This window comes from Trichomycterus rosablanca, chromosome 7 (genome assembly GCF_030014385.1).
Source record: "Trichomycterus rosablanca isolate fTriRos1 chromosome 7, fTriRos1.hap1, whole genome shotgun sequence".
Classification (NCBI taxonomy): domain Eukaryota; kingdom Metazoa; phylum Chordata; class Actinopteri; order Siluriformes; family Trichomycteridae; genus Trichomycterus; species Trichomycterus rosablanca.
The window spans coordinates 5,284,844-5,297,633 of record NC_085994.1 but is presented as its reverse complement, the minus strand read 5'-3'; the positions used below and the strand labels follow the sequence as shown (position 1 = coordinate 5,297,633).

The following is a 12,790-nucleotide window of genomic DNA, read 5'->3' as shown; positions in this document are numbered from 1 at the left end:
TATTGCCCCCCTTTTTTGCATTGTCCCAATTTGGATATACCTCATTTCCCTGTGCACTAGGCAACATTTGCCCGCTGCTCGACACTGTTTCATTAGAGGAGGGCAGCAGGGTAACACGTTTAAAGTTCCAACACGTGTGAAGTTGCAGGCGTCACATTTACACCAGACAGTGGCAAATTCTTACAGAGTGTCTCAGCATGGGGCAGTATTCTTCCAGGGCCTAAACCAGACTGTGGGAGTAGTTGTTGCGGTGGCAAAGGGGCTGTAACCCATCCGGACAGCATAGTTAAGGCTGCTTTTAATAATTAAGTTATTTTATCTCTGTGGTTATTAGACGCATCGTATTTTTACATGGAGGTCAAAACATACTACAGTGGAACCTTGTAGCTCAACGTCCCCTAAACTCAAAATCTTTGAAACTCGACGCCCTTCCTCAAGAAATTTGTTCCCTTAAAGTCAAAGTGTTCAGTTTGTTTTAAAAAAAATTTATTTATTTAATTTCAAATTAACAATGAACAGTCGCTTTGTTCAGCGCTCGGCTTGAGCTGTTTCACTTTTAAACTTGTGTTACAGCTCAAGGTTCTGAGAAATTGTAAGAATTATATGCATTTTCTCCCCTTTTTAGCGCGTCCATTTGCCCGATTGACATGACGAATGCTTCCTCTCCACCAATGCCGAACCCTGCTATGATTAAGGAGAACGAAGCTAACCCACGCCCCCTCCGACATGTGGGCAGCAGCCGTATGCATCTTGTCACCTACACTTTGACGAGTGAAGTGCAGCTCAGAGTTGTGTATGGAGAGACACACCCTAGGAGCACTCTTTCCTCATCTCTGTGCAGGCGCCATCAATCAGCCAGCAGAGGTCGTAATTGCACCAGTCATGAGGCTTAGTCCCGCCCATATCTGAACAACAGGCCAATCGTTGTTCATGTGGCCGCTCATCCTTAGCCGGCGGGCAGAGCTGAGATTTGATACGATGTATTCGAGACCCCAGCTCTGGTTCCAACGTGTGTTTTTACCGCTGCGCCACCTGAGCGGCAGAATCAGCTTTTTATTTCAGTGTTTTTTTTTTTTTTATTATATTTGTGTTATTTTCAGTGTATAAGTGTCAAAAACAACCCCATTATTTTACATTAGTCTAAAATATATGCACGTCCACGGGACCATGGAACACATTAACAGGATTCCCAAACATCCTTATGGGGAAAAAATACCTTGAAACTCAACACCTTTTAAACTCAACGCCAGTCCAAGAACCAGTTGACGTTGAGTTTCCAGTAACCACTGTATTTGATTTCTCTCTTCATACTTCATTCGATATAATTAAAGACAACCAATTTCATTTATTAAAGAAAAGTTATTCTACATAAACTAACCCTGAGTGAAAATGATCCAACGATTCACTTTACATAACTGGGCATCTTCACATAAATGTGGAGGAATTTTTAGTCCAGAATTTGCAGATTTGTACTGAGTGAGTCACACAGAAATACTTGAGCTTGAACTGCATGACCTGCCACAGCATCTGAATTGGGTTCAAGTCAGGACCTTGACTAGGCCAATGCAGAACCTGCTTTTGAGCTATTCGACAGAGGTAGACTTGTTGTCTTGTTTCACAACACCAAAGTTTTGTAACATGTACTGATAACCTTACATTCTGTCCTAGGGTTTTCTAATAGAAAGAAGAATTCACAGTTCTCCAGGCCCTAAAGCAACACACACTGTTCTTATTGTGGAGTGCTGTGTTAATTCTGTGCCAGATGTAACAGGACCTTTCAAAATGTTTCACTTCTGACGATCAGTAAACTAAAATGATCTCAAAGTGTTTGCTGCCTTTGACTTAAAACCCTTTCATTAATGCCATTTTTTGCCCAAAGGTTTTTTATTTTATTTTATTTTATTTTTTTTAAATAATTTTTACCCCTTTTTCTCCCCTTTTAGCGCATCCAATTGTTCAATTAGCATCGTGCTTCCTCTCTGTCTATGCCGAACCCTGCCCTGACGGAGGTGATTGAAGCTAACCCGTATCCCCTCCGAAACACGAGCAGCAGCCAGATGCATCTTTGCCACCCACACATTGACAAATTTGGCGCCACCTAGCGTTGCATGCGGAGAGACACACCCTAAGGGCACCCTCTCCCATCTCTGTGTAAGCGCCTGCAATCAGCCAGCAGAGAACGCAATCGCATTCTGACAGAGAGAGACCCACATCCGGTTCTTTGTCCCACCCCCCATATGAGCAACCGGCCAATCGTTGCTCATATAGCCACTCAGCTTCGAACCGGTAAAGCAAGGCTGGATTCGATACCACGCTTCTCAGAATCCAGCCCTGGTTGCAGGCCGCTGCGCCACCTGAGCGGCCCTGCCCAAAGGTTTTTAAGACAACCAATCCTATTTGGTTTGCCACACGTGTCTAGAAATATTCAACATTTTCCCCGGGCGCCACGGTGGCTAAGTGGGTAGCACTGTTGCCTCACAGCAAGAATGTCCTGGCTTCGATCCCCAGGTTGGGTGGTCCGAGTCCTTTCTGTGTGGAGTTTGCATGTTCTCCCCGTGTCTGCGTGGGTTTACTCCGGGTGCTCCGGTTTCCTCCCACAGTCCATGCAGCCAGGCTAATTGGAGACACTGAATTGTCCTATAGGTATCGAGCCGCTAGGATGCATAAACCAGTGCATTGTAGTGCCGGTCCCAAGTCCAGATAAATAGGGAGGGTCGTGTCAGGAAGGGCATCCGGTGTAAAAACTGCGCCGAATCAATAATGCGGATCACGATCCACCAGCGACCCCTAACGGGAGCAGCCGAGAAAATATAGATCAAGTTTTTTCCCCCTTGAAGCTAATGGCTCTTACTGTGATTTGGTGGAGTCTCAAATCCAATGGCTGCCCAATTTTTTCCCCTAATCTAGTCATATCCAATTATCCTGACTGCAACCGATACAACCCTCCACCGCTGACTGAGGAGCTTTGCAACTGACACATGCCCCCTCCGACACATGTTCAGTACCGACTGCATCTTTTTACCCACATGAGGTGAGTTCCTATGCGGATCCTCCTTGTGCACAGAGAACCACACCCTGATCAGCATTATTCCCCAACTCTGTGCAGGCGCCATCAATCCGCCAGAAGAGGTCGTAATTGCACCAGTTATGAGGAACCCTGGTCCGGCTCATCACACCCTGAACAACAGCCAATCGTTGTTCATGTGGCCAGATGGCAGAGCTGAGATTTGATACGATGTATTTGAAATCCCAGCTTTTAAAAAAATCTCGTCATTTCTTAATAAATTACACAACACAAGACCTTTCAGCCTAGTTCACATGAACAGACGTGCTGAAATGGTACAATAAATTAAAGTGATGTTTAAATTCAACAGGGCTGACAGCAATTAAGGCTGGATATGTTTTATCTAACCAAGATATTGATTAATTTGATTAACTGGTTAATTAACTCACTTAATTGGTTAATTTACTCAGGTATTGACATTCATTTTAAAGGGAGCGCAGGGGTTTCAAAGGTACATTCAAAACTTCTTAATTAGGGCTTAGCTTAGCTTTCATTGCAGTTTCCATCATCTTGCTGAAAAGTCCAACTATTACCAAGGTTCAAGTTCACTACAGAAGGCAAAACATTCATTTACATTTTCAGTATTTAGCAGACGCTTTTATTCAAAGCGACTTACAGTACCGTGACAGTATATTCTCTAAGCAATTGAGGGTTAAGGGCCTTGCTCAAGGGCCCAACAGTGGCAACCTGGCAGTGGTGGGGCTTGAACCAGCAACCTCTGGATTACTAGTCCAATACCTTAACCACTAGGCTACACTGCCCTGTGTAACATTCCTTCTCAAGAAACACCTTGGTATTTCTGTGAACCCAAACCGCTGATCCATGAGGCCAAACAGTTCCGATTTTGATTCGTCACTCCACAGAACTGTAACCTCGAACTCGGACTCTGCCGGTCTATCCTAATCCCTTCTGCTGTATCGCAGTCACCACTTCCTGTGCTTCTTGATCAACAGTGGTGTGTGGACAGAGCTGATGAAAGTGAATGTGTGTGGGCTTTTATCTGAAGTGCTCGGTTTAATGCAAATTTAAATGTGAGCGTTTGAAGTGACCACGCTAATGTGTTTAAGTTTTGTCTCTTATAAAAATATCTGATTAACATTTGCACCGAACCTCCCGTCATTAATGAGAAGAGAGAAAGTTCAGTTCGCGTAGTCTAAACACAGTCTGTTAGAGGAATGTGTTTTCATTACAACCTCTCCACATGTGTTTCTAACACGTACAAGATTCGAGGTACAACATTAAAAATAAAGACTTTATCGGAATGTTTGGACTCTAATATATGGACAAAAATATTGGGACACCACTTTTAAATTTTGAATTCATGTGTTTTAGCCACAAGCGTAATCAATCAAATATATAATTATAATAGGAATTATTTAGAGAAAATCTATGCTTCCACATTTACAGCAACATTATGGAAGGCCCTTTCCTGTTCCAGCATGTCTGTGCCCCTAGGGACAAAGCAAAATCAATAAATACATGTAAAACAGCTTGGTTTAAAGAAACTCCAGTGGCCGGCACAGAGCCCTGACCTCAGTCGCAATCAACAACTTCGGAATGAACTGGAACATCAACTGAGGCTTTCTTGACCAACATCAGTGACCAGCCATACAAATGCTTTTGATTGGGCACAAATTCCTACAGACATACTTCACAGTCCTGTTAGAAGCCTTCTCAGAAGAAAAGATGCTACAGACTTGGCGCTCAGGTGGCGCAGTGGTAAAATACGCTAGGTTTTCATATACATCGTATCGAAACTCAGCTCTGCCACCCCGGCTGGGCTGGGCGGCTGCTTGAACAATGATTGGCTGTTGTTCACAGGGTTAGGGTTAGGCCCTAAAATGTACTCATTGTCAGGTCATATATAACATATAACCATTGGGATCCTAGCCATTGATAGGAACATTTGTCAGGCTCTCTCAGTGCCAGTCCCAAACCCGGATAGAAATAGGAGGGTTGCATCAGGAAGGGCATCCGGCATAAAAACTGTGCCAGGCTTTTAAAGATACAAGATGTTAAGAGACGCAACACAGAATATAATTTTTAACATAAGTCACAATCGGTCATTTAGCACAAAGCCATTTCAGCTTTGCATTTTGTACATGCGTTTAATTTCATGCCTGCAGAAAATCAGCACAGTGTTACTGTACATGCAAACTCTGGGCTCTGACATCAGAAATGGGAGAAAGGGGTTAAGATTTTCATATAATTAACTAATACTGGTTGGCTAACATTAGACATCAAGTCTGCTTACACTGCTTGAGTAAAAAATAATTAAAAACAGTTGCTTTAATATTGTAGTTATAATTACCCATCATAATTAAAAATGGGCAGCTCACAGATTAAGATACTGGACTATGGATTAGAAGGTCACTGGTTTAAGCCCTAATGCCAAGTTCACACTACACGACTTTCCAAGTCGTCAGGTCGCTGTACAGTTCACACTACACGAACTGGATCTCTTGTAATCGGGAGCCTTTCAAGTCGGTGTGTATTTCAACAAGTAGCGAGCGATCAAAGTTTGTGCGCTGATGTGCAGCGTAAAATCAAAGAGGATAAATAAATAAATCTGAGTGGATTTGGCTACGCGAGCAGCTTGGATTGTTCTATGGTGAGCTGGAGGTTAATAAATATTTTTTTGCAATGCAGCGTTGGTGTTTTGTAGAGAACGATCAGGACGTAAGGATGTAAAACTTGTATGTGTGCCGATTTTTTCTGATATAAACTATATTATGCCCCCGTCCCACCTTTTTACAACTCCTCCCCTGCATTTCCCCTCACACCTTATCTTGCGTTCTCATTGGCTGTTCGACACAGCACTCATTGTCAGTCGGGCAACTCAGATCCAGATATCTGATATGCTAGAAAACTTGCTTCGGTTGCCGAATGAACGCCGAGTTGCTCCCAAGCTGGGAAATCTAGCGCCGACCAGTCGCCGAGCGAAAATCATTTATTTCTTTTAACTGAATGTGCATTAGAAAAAACAGCATTTTAAAGTTTATTTAAAATTATAAAGTGGAATTGATGCCACATGAATTTTAACTATGTATTTTTCTCAACCATAGGGATGTGACGATACACTCTACCCACGATGCGATACAATTCACGATACTGGGTTTACGATACGATTTTTTCCCAATTTTTTTAAACAAAATGAAATCGAAGACAAATTATGACAAAGTTTCCTTTTATTATTTCTCTTTAAAAAAAATAATTAAAAAAATACTGTATTTGTGCTTATCTTTTATTTATCTAAATAATGAATGCCCTTTTATTTCTGAGGTAGGTACAAACTGTGCCAAATAATGCTTATTGTGTACAAAAACAAATAAAATTTTAAAACAAATCCAACATTATATAAAAAAATGAATAATACAAATAAAGAAAGTATTCTGACATGAATAAATTTGGCTGGAAAATCCCCTACCTGGCAACTCCGTGTAGTGACGTCAACCAGGCGACGCCCTCTGCTGTTTAAAGTGAATATCGATTCATCTTAAATGAATAACCGATTCGAATCGTGGCACATGTGCACCGATTTTTAACTGTCTTGTGGTGCATCGTTACATCCCTACTCAACCATTATGCTTATTGAGCAACTACTGTGCCAAGGCTATATCTGCTCAAAAGCCATGAGAAAGCCACGTGGTTATAAAATGTTGACAGTACTCGCAGTCAACACTAAGCATATCAGTAAAAAAGTAAAGCAAATGTTATGTCTTAAGAAGGAAACTTATTCAGCCACAGGGCTGTTCTGACCTTGTGTGCCTCCGGAGTATTATATGGTATGTGCCCAAACACAAGAAAACCTGCCAACTGATCTCAGAACATGTCTGGACTGACTGATAAGACGTATCTATAACATGCATGCATGCTAATATTTACCACGGGCAATGACTGCCTACTGCTTCTTCTTAATACAGCAGACTCACAGATGCCCAGTGATGCCTACTGTAGCAAAAAAATAAAGCAGTGACCATCCTGGAACCTAAACTCATGTAGTGTCACGAGTAGAAAACGAAAGGCCTTTTCACTGTCAGACACTGATGAAACACACTGTCTCTCTGTGCTGTGTAAAAAATGGGCACTTTTATTCTAATTCTTCATTTAAATGGAGGTCAGAGACTCTTAGTGTGGCTGCATAGAAGAATCAATGTTCTCGCTCTGTCTATTCTTCACTTTTCTGTTCATTCTTCAGTAAACACCATAATGATAGAGACACTAGATGTTTCACAAGTTTCCTGAATTAACTAGAATTAAAACACAGGGCTGCAGGTTTATGTCCATAATGATAATTGTGATTATTTATCACAAGTATCCAACTAATTAGCATTTTCTATCGAATAAGCATACCAGGTGGATATACATTGATATTAGGGCTGGGCGGTATATCGTAAATATCGATATATTCGATTATACTTTTTACACAACTTTGCGTATGAGCATGGAAACTGAATCACTGAGTCAATGAGTCAGAAACGACTCTTTTCAGACGAATTATTCATTGGAATCGAGTCAGATCAGAAAACTGTGCTCTCATCTATGTTAAAGATTCATTTGTTTTGTTCACTTTGTCGAAAACAACTCTGGTTCAAGAGATTCAGATGTATAAACCAATCAGAGCTTCCGAATTTAAATTTTGGGTGGAATCTCTCTCTTCATTGGTTGTTGTATAATTGACAGATAAGTGAACGAATGACCAGTTTCAGCTTTCAACCGCGACAGCTGAGAGAATAAATTAGGTTCAATGATCTAAGACGGTTTTCATTAGTTCGGTGGATAAACACAGTTAAATATGGATTTTTATATTCTGGAAATATTCTGGAAATATACAACATGGCCTCCAAGGTAAGCTGCGGTTATGATTTTATACTGCTGTGTGGTTGATCTGGGTTGCGGTGCTGTTGTTTACCGTGCGCTTTCATTTTGCAATGATAGCAAAGCATTATCAAATATTAAACTTTTTAGGGATTTTTTCGATGCGCATTAATTTGAAGTAAATGGACAGTATAAATGTGATTGTGAGATTCTGCTGGTTTGTTTAATATAAATGTTGTCAATATAAATACAAATACAGCCTGTAATAATACAAAATATAAACACTGTAATTAGTCAGAATTGATCAGAACTACAATGTTTTGTGTTTTTAAGAGAACTTATAAACAATATAAGCTAAAATACGGGCGGTGGCCTGCCATTGTACTTTAAGTTTACATTATATCGTATCGTATATCGCCACTTCTCAAAAGCATATCGAGATATGACTTTTTTAGCCATATCGCCCAGCCCTAATTGATATGCCAAAACATTAGGACCACCCGCCTCAAATGCAGTTCAAACAACTTTGACCCGCCAAGACATGGACTGCAAAAGGCATCTAAAGGAGTCCTGTGGTCTCTGGTACCAGGACATTACCAGCACCTCCTCATGATCTTACAAAATGCAGGATTTATCGGACCAGTCAACTTATTTCAAATTGCTTCTATGTCTAGTTCCAATGCCTGCGTTCCTACTGTAGATGCTTTTGACAGTGGACAGGAGTTAGGATGGGACTTTGACTGGCCTGTGACTACACAGTGCATACACAGAAGGGTTTGATGCACTAAGCACTGTGACACATTCATCTCATCAACAGTATTAAAATTTGTGGCATAGTAGCCCTTCTGTTGGTACGTACCAGACGCCATAGCTTCTCTGGCATCAATGTGCTGCCCTGTGTATATCGGAAACTCAGGTGGCTTTGCGCTTGCTCTATACGGACATCGACCACACACCACAGAATAAAAAATGATACAATAATAAGGGTGGAAACTGAGTTGCCACAACACTAGCTACTCAGTCCACCAAGTGCAATAACTAAAAAAATAGAGAAGGGTTTATTATACACTGGGAGGAAATTAAAAGATGCAGAGTAGCCACTCCATCACTGACACAGTCCCGATCCAGTGTGGATTCAGCTGTAGGGCTCTGGTAAAAAAAGTGCTATCAAGTCACCTCTGGAGGCAGCTTGCCCGTCCAGGGTGGTAAATCCACGGCGACCAAAAGGCGCCACAAAACCTTGGAATAAGGTCAAAGAGTGGGTGGAAACAAAAGATACTGGCCGTGCACTGCGTGCAGGGGCTGCCAAGGCAGGGACACCATGCAAGTCAAAAACAACGAGCCACTACGCAATAACCAAGGTGCAGCACATTATGAAGTGCTACATATTGGTCTAATTGGGATCCATCATAAAGATGAAAACATAGAGATGTAAATACATCAGTGTTAAACACCCCACCCTGTTTATACAGGTCAGTGTTTGCTCTTTGTCTTGCACTTTGATCTTCCGATGAGCTAACTAGGCAGTTACACTGTATAGCCAAATGACTGGACACCCGTCAATTATTAAATTCAGGTTTTGTAGACTTGTTGCTTGCAAGTGTGTAAAGTTAATATATACTGTATCAAATAATTAAAATTGCCAACTTTGGTGGAGTTCGGTGTGAAGAAAGTTCAATGAACTCTGACTTCAACCCCACTGAATGAATAACAGTGTTGATTGTGAGACCTTTCTGTCCAGCATCGGTACCTCAATAGGCCCAAAGTCCCCGAGACACATTGTATAATCATGTTTAAAGCATTTGCAGAAAAGTGAAGGTTTATTTAGACCACACCTGGGCATTGTACCGCCGGCGGGCCACATTCAGCCCTATGGCCATCCCCAACCGGCCCGTATGAGGTCAGTGGCAAATAAAAATCTGACATAAATAAATGTACATCACACATGGAATACAACAGGATTTTATTTCAAAGGGACCGCTATGTGTGTGAGTGTATCCAGCTTCACCGTAACATTTTGGCAAACAGAACTGAGCGTGACTGATAGAGACAGTAGAGTTTTTAACAAGACATAAACTTCTAAGTATTTATTTACTGAAGTCAGATGTTTAACGATCACAGTTTAAATCTAGGGTTTAAATCATCATACTAAACGGTACTAAACACAAAAAATACAAGAACTTGAATGATGCAGAGCGCTCACATCTGAAGCTTTGCTAGCTAAACTACAAAAGCAACAAGGACTTTAAGTTTTACACATCCAGTACTGGAGCAGTCAAGATCAGCTTTGTGATTTCCAAAAAGAATATCCTACAATAACAAAGGACTAAAAAACAGCAAATGAGGTCAATAGACTTCAAACTAAATAGTAATAGCACTATGTGTAAAGTTCATTTTAAAACCTGCATTTTATTCACATCTGTTTTCGTGAAAGTTAATAAAATAATGAAATAATGTAGATTATTTTTTTTACTGTGCCTGCTTCTCATTTTCACTGCCTGACTGTAACATTTACTCTTAACAGTAACAGCTGATTAGAACTGTACAATTTACTGCCTTTTATAAAGAGATACAACTAATATCGAGCAGAATTAAGTTCAGCCTATTGGTCCGGCTCCAGTTTCTCATGTGGCCCCTTGAAAATGTAATTGCCCCCCTCTGATATAAACACTGGTGAAAGGGCAGGGAATAATGCCTAAGTTTTAGATTGGGATTAGCTCATATTAGCTCATGGTCAGGTGTTCACAAACTTATAGGCATACATTGTATGTTAGGGCGGCACGGTGGCTAAGTGGGTAGCACTGTCGCCTCACAGCAAGAAGGACCCGAGTTCCTCCTACAAATACCACAAAACCTCCCAACAAAATATTAAAGCTTTATGGTATGTGTGAGCTGTAGCTGAAACTTTCAGTTCTGAAAGTTGCACAAATTCAAGGCAATGTTCATGTATTATTGTTTATTATTATTTATGCCTTAGTTTCAGGTTGTCTGTATACATTTTAAAGGTAATTTGATTTAGTTTTGATGTATTTGTTTTTGCATTTCAAAAGTGTTCTCTTTAAACTGTCCTGTATGCAAGGAATTAAAATGTGCACTTTGTTTTAAGAGACGCGTCTTATTTAATCTTATATGTATTTATTTTTGCTCTTTATTAAAGCAAAAGTATTTCTTATCCGATTACTTGATTAATCGCTGGAATAATCGAAAGAATACTCGATTACAAAAATAATCGATAGTTGCAGCCCTAATCCAATCAGCTCATGGTCAGGTGTCCAATACATTGTATGTTAGAGCGGCTCGGTGGCTAAGTGGGTAGCACTGTCGCCTCACAGCAAGAAGGTCCTGGGTTCGATCCCCAGGTGGGGCGGTCCAGGTCCTTTCTGTGTGGAGTTTGCATGTTCTCCCCGTGTCTGCGTGGGTTTCCTCCCACAGTCAAAAGATGTGATTGGAGATACAAAATCGTCCATGACTGCGTTCGATATAACCTTGTGAATGTGAACTGATGAATCTTGTGTAATGAGTAACTACAGTTCCTGTCATTAATGTAACCAAAGTGTAAAACATGACGTTAAAATCCTAATAAACAATAAACAAACTCTTAACAGTAACAGATGATCAGAACTGAACAATTTACTGCCTTTTATAAAGAGATACAACTAATATTGAGCAGAATTAAGTTCAGCCTATTGGTCCGGCCCTCCACAACAGTCCCAGTTTCTCATGTGGCCCCTTGAAAATGTAATTGCCCCCCTCTGATATAAGGGTAATGCCCATAGTTTTAGAATGGGATGTCCATGGTCAGGTGTTCACAAACCTATAGGCATACATTGTAGATTAGGGAGTGTAGTACTAGAATTTAATGTATAGTTGATCCCAACAATCAAATGTTTCTTAACACCACTGAGCTTTATTGACAGCGGGCTTTCAGTTAGCTTGCTAGCACACTATGATCATTGCAAAGCATCTTTTTAAACAGACTTACTGTCTAGAATTTCATATATATAGTCGATCTTACTGCTTTTACTACAGGATAACTTTCTATTTTAGACAGTTGTCATTTATATTACAATTTATTCTGACTTGATTTTAAGCAACAGCAACATTCTGTCATGTCACCAGTGATTTTGTGTCTTTTGGCATTTTCTGTGTTATTTACTTTACTAAATGCATTTACGCTTATTATACATTTATTTATTTATTGTTAGGGTTATTTTTCTTTATACGGACCAACATTTAAGCTGGCAGTTGCTTTAAAAGTGGAATATAAACCAAGCAGATTTTACTCGAGCAACAAATGCGAACTCTTATGCAAATCAAAAAGAAAACTGATCAAAACAATTCAATATTCCGATCAATAAACCACATTTATTAATTAGTAAACCTTAAACCTGTTACTTGTAGTCATGCACTTAGTTTAGAATTAACTTTGTATGGCGTAGCTAGCATAACAGAGCTAGCAAGCGTACTAGTTAGCAAGCTTGCTAAATTATTTCAAGTCCACGTAAAACCATAACATGCTGCAGTCAGTGATGAAATATTTATGTTATATAATATTTAAGGCAGTAATTCCGAACAGTCAGTGCACGACTGTTTGAATGTAAGGATAGCCCCAGCAGCACAGGCCGATAGCAGTTAGCCTTTAGCATGTAGCAGCGCTAGCCGGAGGAGAGCCCCGTGTTTGTGTTGTTGTTAGGAGGCTGTTTACAGCAGCACACAGGCCGCAAACACGCAGCGAGCTCAACTACACCAACCACCGCACTGACCTGCTGCTGAAGCTCCGGAGCACAACTCGTCAATTCATCCTCCTGAGATCCGCGGAAAACAAGTAACGGCTGATGAACGGACAGGCTTCCATCTGCAGGCTCGGTCCGTCCCACCGTTACAGACCCGCCGCCGCCGCGTCTCCGC

General features: G+C 40.8%; 1 protein-coding gene and 1 non-coding gene across 6 annotated transcripts in view; both read right to left on the bottom strand.

Moving 5' to 3' along the window:
* mtmr3 (myotubularin related protein 3) overlaps positions 1 to 12,790 on the bottom strand; it is a 44,746-nt gene extending 31,956 nt beyond the window's left edge. For all 5 annotated transcript variants that reach the window (XR_010013338.1, XR_010013339.1, XR_010013337.1 and 2 more), the window contains exon 1: positions 12,646 to 12,790. The gene's annotated coding sequence lies outside the window, so the exon portion shown is untranslated. The remainder of the gene's footprint in view (positions 1 to 12,645) is intronic.
* Positions 3,753 to 3,825, bottom strand: trnat-agu (transfer RNA threonine (anticodon AGU)). The gene has a single exon. It is a non-coding gene; the product is annotated as a tRNA-Thr (tRNA).